The sequence below is a fragment of the Rana temporaria genome, chromosome 10 (genome assembly GCF_905171775.1).
Source record: "Rana temporaria chromosome 10, aRanTem1.1, whole genome shotgun sequence".
Taxonomy (NCBI): Eukaryota; Metazoa; Chordata; class Amphibia; order Anura; family Ranidae; genus Rana; species Rana temporaria.
This window is the reverse complement of record NC_053498.1, coordinates 42,212,602-42,225,172: the sequence shown is the minus strand read 5'-3', so window position 1 is coordinate 42,225,172 and position 12,571 is coordinate 42,212,602.

Here is a 12,571-nt window from a genome sequence, read left to right as displayed (position 1 = left end):
GATATACTCCCGTATAGATTACCGTATTTATCGGCGTATACCGCACACTTTTTTCCCCTTAAGAAAAGGGGAAATCGTGGGTGCGCCATATACGCCGATACCCGCTTCCCGCGCTCAGTTTGAACGCCGCCGCCGACATATACCGAGCGCAGTACACTCGGGTACATTCGGCCAGGCTCGGTTTCGCTATTGGTCACGCTCTGTGACGTTTATGCGTGAGAAGCCGAGCGTGGCCGAGCGTGCCAGAGTGTACTGCGCTCGGTATATGTTGGCAGCGGCGTTCAAACACAGCGCGGGAAGCGGGGATTCGACTCGGAGACAGCGCGGGAGAAGCGGGGAGAACACCACCGAGGCCGCAGACGGACGCCGGACCGGACAAGGCCGCCGATGGACGCCGGGCAAGACACCAAAACTGTAAGTAATTAAAAAAAATTTATAGGAATTTCAGGTCAACATTAGGGGTGCGCGCTATACGCCGGAGCGCGCAATACCCCGATAAATACGGTACTATCTTATCCCACATAACCAGTTACACGCAGTTAAAGAAGTTGGAATTGGGAAAATAACATGATCAGACCATGCACCAATTTTTCTGAAATATACTCTGGGGGACTCCCGGCCCCAGGGGACGGCGACCTGGAGGCTGAATGAAAGTCTCCTACAAGATGCTGTAGTGTTGGAAGATGTACAGAAGGAAGTAAGATGGTACTTTCAGATCAATGCAGGGCTGGTGCAAGGATTTTTGACATCCTAGGCGAAACCTTATTTTGACGCCCCTATTTGGCCCCACCCTTGACTCCACCCCCTTTGTCCTGGCCATGTATACCCCAACTTTTTAATGAAGCACTCGTCAAATGTAGCCTCACCAGCGCCCATCAAATGCAGCCTCACCAGCACCCATCAAATGCAGCCCACCAGTGCCCATCAAATGCAGCCTAATCAGGGCCCATCAAATGCAGCCTCATCAGGGCCCAACAAATGCAGCCTCACCAGCGTCCATCAAATGCAGCCTCACCAGCGTCCATCAAATGCATCCTCACCAGCATCCATCAAATACAGCCTCACCAGCGCCCATCAAATGCAGCCCCACCAGCGCCCATCAAATGCAGCCCCACCAGCGCCCATCAAATGCAGCCCCACCAGCGCCCATCAAATGCAGCCCCACCAGCGCCCACCAAATGCAGCCCCACCAGCGCCCATCAATGCAGCCTCACCAGCGCCAATCAACGAATGTTTGCTTGCTTGCATTCATTCAGGAGTTGGGACACAGTCCTCCGCCACCACTGTGCCTCTGACACTATGTATGAACGGAGCGGTGGCTGCCTGCTGATGCTGAGACTTAGTTGCTTGTTGCAGAGAGAAGAGAGTAGGAACACCAGTGGCCGGGCGCCCCTAGGCAGCAGTGCGCCCCTAAACAGCAGTGCACCCTAGGCAGCTGCCTAGTTTGCCTGGTAGTAGCACCGGCCTTGGATCAATGATACGCCAGAATGCGACCTGGGGGTGATTTGTGAATTCCATAAGGCAGTGATAAGGGGTGTCTTGATGAAACACGGGACAAGGATAAAGAGAGAAAGGGAATTAAAGCTAATGATTCTCCTGGCCGAGATCTCACTGCTAGAACTCGTACATAAACAGAGTCTCAGTCTAGTGGTAGAAAGAGACCTCCTGGCGGCACGAAGACAAATTACTGAAGTACTAGGTAGGAGACAGAATTATGAAATCGGTAACAAGTGTGGGAAGAAATTAGCTAGCACACTGAGCAAAAACCTACATACCGATGATCTTAGGGCCAGGAGGAGAAAAACATAGTCTCCCTAGAGAGATATCGCAGCGGTTTGGGGATTTTTATAGCACCCTGTATAATCTGCAAACAAGTTCTAAGGACCAATCCGCAATGGAAAGGTATATAGCAACATCAGGCATTTTGAGTCTAACGCCAGCAGCAAGGCAGGAAATGGAAAAGCCAATTATCATAGAAGATATTTAGGAGGCAGTAAAGAGAGGGAAAGGAGGCAAATCACCAGGCCCGGATGGATTTACCATTCAATATTATAGGCTTCTCCTCCCGACCCTGGGATCATTTATGGTAAAAATGTTCAACGGTTTAGGAGACACAAGTTCTTTCCATACTGAAACCTTGAAAGCTATGATTGCGATTATACCTAAGGAAGGTAAGGACCCCTCCCAATGCGGGAGCTACAGACCGATATCATTACTGAACACGGAAGCTCTATTCTAAGATCCTGGCAATGCGTCTTCAACAGCACATACCCGGCCTGGTACATGAAAACCAGGTGGGATTTGTGCAGATGCGTGAAGCCCGGAATAACACGATCAAGATTCTGAATTTAGTCCATTGGGTGGCCTCATCCCGAACCCCATGTGTCTTTCTAGGGACAGATGCAAAAAAAGCTTTTGATCGTATAAACTGGAAATTTATGTTCCTGGTAATGAGACACATGGGGTTTGGTAATAAGATGCTTCAATGGATTTTGAGTAATTAGTTATCGAATGGGACAAGACAGGGGTGTCCCCTATCCCCGCTCTTGTTTGCTTTATCAGTAGAATACAGATATCAGGGGAGTGTCTGTGGGAGGTACAGAATATAAGATTTCGTCATACGCGGATGACATGATGTATAGTTTGACAAACCCGATGGTCTCCCTCCCGAATATGCTTCGGAAATTGGACATATACGGGAAGGTAGCAAATTTTAAGATTCATTACGTAAAGTCTGAAGCGATGGGTGTGGCGATCCTTAACCACTTAAGGACCGGACCAATATGCTGCTAAATGACCCAAGGGGTTTTTACAAGTCGGCACTGCGTCACTTTAACAGACAATTGCGCGGTCGTGCGACATGGCTCCCAAATAAAATTGGCGTCCTTTTTTCCCCACAAATAGAGCTTTCTTTTGGTGGTATTTGATCACCTCTGCGGTTTTTATTTTTTGCGCTATAAACAAAAATAGAGCAACAATTTTGAAAAAAATGCAATATTTTTTACTTTTTGCTATAATAAATATCCCCCAAAAACATATATACATTTTTTTTTCCTCAGTTTAGGCCGATACGTATTCTTCTACCTATTTTTGGTAAAAAAAATCGCAATAAGCGTTTATCGATTGGTTTGCGCAAAATTTATAGCGTTTACAAAATAGGGGATAGTTTTATTATTTTTTTTTTTTTACTACTAATGGCGGCGATCAGTGATTTTTTTCATGACTGCGACATTATGGCGGACACTTCGAACAGTTTTGACACATGTTTGGGACCATTGTCATTTTCACAGCAAAAAATGCATTTAAATTGCATTGTTTATTGTGAAAATGACAGTTGCAGTTTGGGAGTTAACCACAGGGGGCGCTGTAGGAGTTAGGGTTCACCTAGTGTGTGTTTACAACTGTAGGGGGGTGTGGCTCTCCCCGTTCTTCAGCTCCAGGGAGCGATCGCGATGGGGCGGCTATAAACGAATAGCCGCGCCGTCGTCCCGGATCGCTCCCCGCGGGAATCCGACTGCCGCATGTAGCGGGGGGGGTTCCGATCGGACCCCCGACCCACGTCTTGGCAGGGACGTACAGGTACGCCAATGTGCCTGTACGTGCCATTCTGCCGACGTACATATACATGCGGCGGTCTGGAAGTGGTTAAGGAAGATCTTGAAAATTTTGGAATCTAACTATAAATTTAAATGGACAGACATAGATCTGACGTACTTGGGGACATCCATCCCGGCGGATCTTACACAAGTATTTAAGTTTAATTTTCTGCCATTGTTAACCAGGGTGTGGATCCTCCTGGATGGATGGCAGAAGGTGTTCCACTCGTGTTTTGGGAGGTGTAACATTATTAAAATGAATATCCTGCCAAAGTTTCTGTACCTTTTTCAGACACTCCCCATCGATATACCAAAAAAAAAAATGTAAACAGGTACAATCCTTGTTTAGCAGATTCATATGGGCAAATAAACGCCCAAGAGTTAAAGGAGTTGTAAAGGGCAATTTTTTTTTTTGCTGAAATGACTGTTTACAGGGTATAGAGACATAATAGTTTACTGATTCCCTTTAAAAATGATTAAACATAGATAAAAATCAATGATATAATGTACCTGCAGTTTTTAGTTTCGTTTTTGCATGTTGTTTCCTGCGTCTGTGATGTACAGAGCCAATACAGGGCAGTGATGGTTTGGAAAACGAAACTGATTGGTGCCTTGGGGTTTTAGACACACAGTAATCTCACCTCTTGATTAGTGACCACAGATAGAAAGCTCCCAGTACTGTGGTCATCAGGAAACAGACAACCAGGAAGTGTGGAGATCAGAGAAGAATTACAGCAACTTGAGAGCAAAAACGAACAATGAGGACATGAAAACAGCACTGCAATAAGGTAAAGGAAGCTATTAAGATAAAAAGAAATTTCCTTTACAAACCCTTTAAGGGACGTACATTGTCAATCTAAACGAGATGGAGGCATATCAGCCCCAGACATTTACAGATACTATCAGGCAGGCAGGGCCGGACTTACCATTGGGCTTGACTGGGCTCAAGCCCATGGGCCCCGCCCAATAGGGGGCCCCCTTTAAAAAAAAAACAAAAAAAAAACTTTTTTTTTTTTTTTAGGGGTCCGGAGGTCCCCAGGGGCCCGGAGGCCCCCCAGGCCCCGGACGGCAACCCCCCTTTTTTTATTTATTTTTTATTAAAAAAAATGTTTTTTTTATATATTTTTTATATATATATTTTTTTTATTATTATTATTATTATTATTATTATTATTAAAGGGCCCATAGGTCTCCAGGGCCCCCGGATGGCAACCCCCTTTTTATTTTTTTATAAAAAAATGTACATTTTTTTTTTATATATATATATTTTTTTTATTAAAGCGGAGTTCCAACCACAATTAGCATTTTTTAAATGTATGTCCTTTCATCCTGTCTACACCGTTGTCATTTTGCTTGTGGGCATTGTGAAGCCTACAAGCATTTACTTCCTGGAAGTCTTGGATGGGGAGTGATAATTGGACAGCGCACTGCATCCTGGGAAATGACACACATCCTGGGAAATGACACCCATTTCCCAGGAGCATTAGAGGGAGATGATGTCAGAATCATAGGTGAAGTCAAAGGCAGATTTCGTGGGACCGCATAGCAACAGGCATTTACAGATGAGTAAAAAAAAAAAAATTTAAACTTTTTTAGATCTAATGTGGTCTAATTTTTATTTTTTTTATTAAAGGGCCCAGAGGTTTCTTTTTTTATTTTTATTAAAGGGCCCAGAGGTCCCCAGGGCCCCAGATGGCTACCCCCTTTTTTTATATATATATATATTTTTTCTTTATTTCTTCTTTTTTTTGTAAAGGCCCCCCCCCGCTTCTCAATTTGCGGAAGCCCCCCCGCTTCTCAATTTCAGGCGGCAGAACCCCCCCGGGTTCTCTGCTCCAGGGGGCCCATGCCTTAAGTGTAAGGGGGGTAGAGTTGCCACCTTTTCTTCAAGCCAAACCCGAACACTTTAGCGGCACAGGGCACATTTTTTTTCGTAGTATACACAATAGGATTATAAAAGACCTGGGGCATCTTTGGGTGCCTCAAGGAGAGTGGTAATGCAGCGCGCTGCGGCAAACAGTGGGTGTAGCCAAACTGCTCTTGCTGACATCATGGCTCCCCCTCAGTGATGCCAAACCTGCCCCCAGACAGCGGCCCGCAACTCCCAAATGGCAACATATTTTTGTGTGACTACCTCAGTTACTTGGGGAGCCACAGCCCAGTCTAAATAATGTGTCTGGGTTTCAGGCAGACTGAAACACGGACACAAGATCCCAAACCCGAACTGTCCGGGTGATTCCTGAACAGGTGGCAGTAAGGGGCCCCAAAATTCCTGATGGTGGCCCTGCGCATACCTCCCAACACACACGGATTCTGCGGGACTTTCCCGCACAGACAGCTTCTTCCCGCAGTCCCGCGAAAGGGTTAATTTTCCCACACAGCAAGAGGAGGCAGCACGGAAGCAGGAGGAACCGGAGCGGTGTGTGGAGGACTGCCGGGCTAATGACAGTCTGTGGCCCCGGCTGTCGGCACAGGTGATAGACACTGCCCCCTCTCAACAACTGCAAAACCCCCCCCGGAGGAACTGGAGCTGTGTGTGGATGTCTGCTGAAGGGAAGAGAGCCGACACATTCCGTGCACCCCCCCCGCTCAACAACTTTAATGCGCCCCCCCGCTCAACAACTTAAATTCGCCCCCCCCGCTCAACAACTTCAATGCGCACCCCCCCCCCCCAGCTCAGCAACTATGATCCCCCCCTCGCTCAACATCTTCGACCCCCCCAATTCTCAGCTCCAGGGGGCCCCTTCAACACTCAAGCCCAGGGGCCCCCACCACCCTAAGTCCTGCCCTGCAGGCAGGTCTAGTGGGCCGTCTGATCGATTGGGGTAGACATAGTGGAGAGAAAATATGGCCGAGGCTGGAGCAGGCTCAGTGTGACAGTATGCTCCAGCGAGCTGCATGGTGCTATAGGGAGCTTCCGAAAGAGATGAAGAAACACTCGCTAATAGGCCCTACTCTTCGGATAGAATATGGACTATTTGTGAAGGGAAAATTTTCAACAGTAGACTCACCTCTTTTCCCCATTTTGGGGAATCCACAATTTGGACCAGGATCGACGAAGGGACCTTTTAGTAGATTGGTAGAACAGGGGCTGTTTCAAGCCTCCCATTTTGTGAAGGCGGGAGAATGGCCTACGGTTCAGGAGATGATAATGGGAGGTACACCCTATCAATTAGATTTGTGGAGGGCATTGCAACTACGTCACTTCTTGAACACATTGGCCCGGATTCAGATAGATTCGTCTGTCTATCTCCGGGCGTAACGTATCGCAGATACGTTACGCCGCCGTAATTTAGGGCGCAAGTTCCTTATTCAGAAAGGACTTGCGCCCTTAGTTACGGCGGTGTAACGTATGTTGTGCGGCGTAAGCCCGCCTAATTCAAATGGGGATGATGTGGGCATGTTTTATTTAAATCAATGGTGACCCCACGTATTACACGTATTTTACGAACGGTGCATGTGAAAAAATCGTGAAAAAATCCCAGTGCGCATGCTCGAAATTACGCCGCAAGTCGTCATTGCGTTAGATGTGAGCGTAACTTACGTACAGCCCTATTCGCGAACGACTTACGTAAACAACGTAAAATGTTCAAAACTCGACGCGGGAACGACGTCCATACTTAACATTAGCTTCGCCTCATATAGCAGGGGTAACTTTACGTCGGAAAAAGCCTAACTTAAACGACGTAAAAAAATGCGCCGGCCGGACGTACGTTTCTGAATCGGCGTCGTATCTCGTATCTGAATCCGGGCCATTGAACGTACCGAGTAGATACGAGCGAAAGCTAACAAAGTTCGAGGAGTATTGTAATGGGAGTGGAGTGCTTCAACATACTCTCTCCAAAATTTGTGAATTATTGATTACCCCCGCTGAGGATTTCCAATTACCTTTTTTTGATAGATGGGAGGTGGAGTTGGGTAGGACCTTTACAGAGGAGCAAAAGAACAAGATATTACGAAATTTATTTGAGTCATCAGTCTGTGTTAGGACGCAAGAACTGAATTTTAAGATTCTATCACAGTACCCCGGTCGTCTTAAATAGATGTTATCCAGATATATCAGATAGATGTTGGCGGTGTGGGAGAAAAGGAGGGACATTAAAGGGTCACTAAAGGAAAAAATTGTTTTTGCTGAAATGACTGTTTACAGGGTATAGAGACATAAAAGTTAACTGATTCCTTTTAAAAATTATTACAAATAGATAAAAATCAATCATATAATGTGCCTGCAGGTTAGTTTCACTTTTAAACTGGGTTCATGTTCCTGTGAACTAGAGAGACACACAGAACAAAAACAAACAAATCCAGGGCAGTGTTTTGTTTTTAAAATGAATCTGATTGGTTCTGTTAAGTTTTAGACACACAGTAATGACAGCTTAGACCACCGTGAAAAGCTCCCAGTACCATGGTTATAAGGAAACAGGCAACCAGGAAGTGTGGAGATCACAGCAGAATTACAGCTACTTCAAAGCAAAAACGAACAATAAGGACATGAAACCAGTACTGCAGTAAGGTAAAGGATGCTATTTAGCTAAAAAAAAAAAATTCCTTTAGTGACCCTTTAATACATATATTTTGGACATGTCCTAGAATACGGAGTTACTGGAATGAGGTTCGGAAAATAGCGCAAAAGTTTAGTGAGGTGGAGCTACCGGGGGAGTGGACATTTTACCTCTTACAGGAATCGGATATCCCGGTCAGACGGTATAGGAAGTTGGTAGTCTGCCATCTCGAGAATACAGCAAGAGCCTGTATTCCAGCGATGTGGAAACAGGCCCAGCCCCTGTCAGTAGGGATGTGGCTTAAGCGAGTAGAGGATTTGAATAGGATGGAGCACTTGGTCTGGACCGATCGGCAAAAACGGGGGGTCTATATGGAGACGTGGGCAGAATGGAATCACTTTAAATATACAGAGGAGGGGAAAACTCTGATAGACGTAATCTGAATAGAGGAGGAAGAGGAACTGGGGGACGCGGGGGAGAGGGAGCGGCTGCTGTTTTTTTTTGTTGGGGGGGTGGGTTTGTGGGGAGGGGGGGTGAGGGGGTAAAAAGATCAACTGAAACAGAATGAGATAGATTAACCTCCTGGGCGGTGTTCCCGAGTCTGACTCGGGGTGAGATTTTTGGGCAAGGATCGGTAACCCCGAGTCAGACTCGGGCTCGCCTCGCTGGATGTACAGGGAGTTTTACTTACCTTGTCCCTGGATCCAGCGATGCCACCGCACTGTGTGAGCGAGCAGGACCTCGCTCGATTCACACAGTGCCTCCGTGTGACGCCGATCTCCGTTCCCTGCGACGTTACGACGCACGGGGACGGAGAACGGCGCCAAATTCAAAAAAGTAAACAAACACTATACATACAGTATACTGTAATCTTATAAATTACAGTACTGTATGTAAAAAAAACACACCCCCCTTGTCCCTAGTGGTCTGCCCAGTGCCCTGCATGTCATTTTATATAATAAAAACGTTTCTTTCTTCCTGCAAACTGTAGATTGTCCATAGCAACCAAAAGTGTCCCTTTATGTCAAAAATAGTTTTAGATCAGCTAAAAAACAGCGATAATAAATTATAATCACTTGCAGAATTGTGCGATAGCGATTTGTGGGGAAATTCGTCATAAAAAAAAAAAAATAATGACAGCAACAATTCTGCAACTGAGCAAATTTCAGTGATTTTGATTTGATTAGATTATTGAATAATTTTTATTATAATTATATTATTATTTGTTATAATTATTTATAATTATTTATTATATCATAATTTATAATTTTGTTTTTAAAAAAATGTCATACCCGGGATGCCTATTAGAAGCTTGTTTGGTCAGATTTAAGTGAGTTATTTCTAAAAATGACAGACCTACAATATAAAACGCCAAATTTCCTTGCAAATAATGGTACCGCTTTCAGCATGTTTTTTCTGAAAGAATCATACCGCCAGGGAGGTTAAGAGATGGATAGAAAGTCTCTCCTCCCGGGCTCGAGGATAAGAGGAGGCCTTAAGGGGCGGGGGACTAGATATCTAAATGTCTAAATGTGTGTATATGGTAAATTTAAGGATGGAGAAGGGGAGTAAGATGAACAGGGGAGGGGCAATGACGGTCAATAATATGAAGAAATACGAGACTGTGGCAGAGGCGAGGTTATATGTTGAAGAGATGGTATGAACTGAACCTCTGATAATGTTATTGTCTGTGCCTCTTTTTTCTGTTCTCTGTGTGATTTAATATTAAATAAAATAAAAAAATAAATAAAAAATTCAGATAAATCCACTCCAATATCTGTATATACGTGCTTCTTATGAAAAGATATATAGTAAATTGTGAAAATACATTGACTAGACAGACATTCCAGTGTACCTGTGATTAGGCATACCGTGCTGACAAACACCCCACTGTAAAAAAAGTGCAAGTTCTGACTGTGCAAACTTTAAAATTAATATTGTACAACACAATAAGTAACGAATGCCGCCAATTAGTGTGTGATATAATAAGTCCCTCAACCTATTCCAATAGGTCCATAAACAATAAATTGCAATGGCAAACAAAGTGCCCAATTATAATAGATAGTCCCAGTGAGTGATCAACTTGTTCAAAAGCTTCTCATTCCTCATTTCTGGATTAAAGTGCATACATTTTCACCACTTTTGTGACTACACCACCACCTTTTGCAATGGCTACTCACCAGATACAACTTTTTATACGCCTTTGGTTCATTAATCTGGATAACCACTCCAGTTCGATCAATCAGGCTGCAGCCTTCCCAAGCAGACAATATAATATGGCTTCCATTCCTCTTCACCCCTATCAAAGATAAAAGACTATTGCACTCACATATAAAATGTGCCCTTAGGCCGGCACCAAGCTCCTCCAGCTGTATGTACGGGGTAAAAAAGTGCGTGTGCCCCTACAATCTCTGTCGGCATGCGCTCCAGGCCTCACTTTCGATTGGCAGGGCGTCACATGAATCCTCTCCCAGCAGCCTCCAGAGGCATTTTTTTACCCCGCATATATGGCTGGAGGTGCTTGGTGCCGGCCTAAGGGCACATTTATATGTGAGTGCAATAGTCTTTTATGCCAGGTGCTATTTTAAGGAAAGTTGCAGACTTATAAAGATTGAGAACGCCTTTTGAAAATACTTTACCATGTTATAATTTATATGAGGTTTTAGTGCTTGTGTTTACATCTACTTTAATCACAGTTTTCTGACACTTTGTAGGTTGATCATTAACACTTTAAATGGTATACATCTAGTAAATGATGTTGGTTGCATGATTGCCAATCCCCAAATCTCTGAATTGCCAAAGAATGTACAGATGTTAGCCCATTCTACAAGCCAGTATGACAGTATACGTGTGTTAGAAGCTCTGCCCTCTACTTACTCACAGGACCAAGAATGGCTATAGATAAAACTGTAACACAAGCACAATCTCAATAAAGTTTAAGTATAATTTCTTCTTCTATGGCTAGTTATTTATCAGATGTATATTGTCATGTTGGCCACAGAAAAACCCCAAATTCTTTAAATATCTACCATCATTTTCCTATCCTGGCTCCTAAATACAGCAGCATATTGTGTCTGGTATAAGAATAAAGCTAGCAATACACTGACAGCTCCTGATGAACCAATATCCTTTGATTGAACAGAAAATTGCAACATCAGCTGCATCCAATCAGGCGCCTGTCGGAATACAGTATCCTAAAAATCTGTCAGCCTAGGGCCAGCATTAGGATGCTTGTCTAAGGGTTTTCTTTACAGTTATAAATTGTACTTAGGACAAAGCCACTTGTATGCTGCCATGTTTAGGTATCAGGAAAGGAAGATTATGGTAGGTCTTGAAACAATATTCTGTTGTATCTAAGTGATGTGCTTGGTTGAATAAACTCAAGTAATACTCCATATCAGAGCTATTGTATACCAAGGTTATCCAGAAGACTGTCACTGCTCCACCTAGGTGTGAGCGTTAATAAAACGTTTTAGGTTTACAGTAATGTAAAGTACAAAACAGAATATGAATACAAAGAAATGTCATCACTAAATTACTAGCCATTCCAAATAATAATAATTTGGACTTACTTTGGTTTGAAATGTAGGCACCACGCCATATTTTACATGGCACTAGAATAGCAGTAAATTATAAAAAGTATAGATTCCTTATTCTGTAACTTCATAAATTCTTTAATCCCTTATACACTATAGGAAATCATGTGATGCAAGGCTCTGAGCTTGTTCAGATAGCATTGCTTTCACATTAGTTTAAGATGTGTCTTAGATTCAGAATTGATGGGGCACTGGACTTACAGTAGACCTAATTCTGACCTGCATTTGACCTGCTTCAAGGGAATTTTTGCAACTCCATAGACTTGTAAGGAAATGCAAAACCAATTTGAAACAAATAAAGGTCTATGCAAATAGACCCTAATAAAAAAAAAAAAAAAAAAAAAAACATTGAGGCTGCCAATGATGATCACACCTTCTAAAAATGCTAGTTGACTGGCTGTCAAGCTTCAGTACTTTGAGCCGCTCACCTGAAACAAGTATGCAGAAAGTACATTGTAATTTTCTCCAACTTTCCTGACTTATGTACTTGTTCCCAGTCACTTACACTTACACGATATTGAAACCGTTAGGTTAGAATTATAGCAAGGCAACTAGTACCAACAGAGGTGTTGGTATCAGTTGCCTGGCTGTAATTGAAGTCCTGCCATCCTGTAATAAATTCCTGCCATACAATGCAACAATTTGTGTCCTCAGGGACATATAACAGTGGATGGTTCCACCCTTCAGAAAGAAATCTAGGAGTACTCAATTCTTACAATCTGATTGTTCAATCTATGTACAATGTCCTCTAGATTTCTTAACCACTATGTAGTGCAAGGGCCTTCATGTTGTATACATTGAATGGACTGTTTATGAAAGCATTCACACTAATGGGGAATTTTAATTGTAACATGTAACATGAAGTAGCTTTACTACT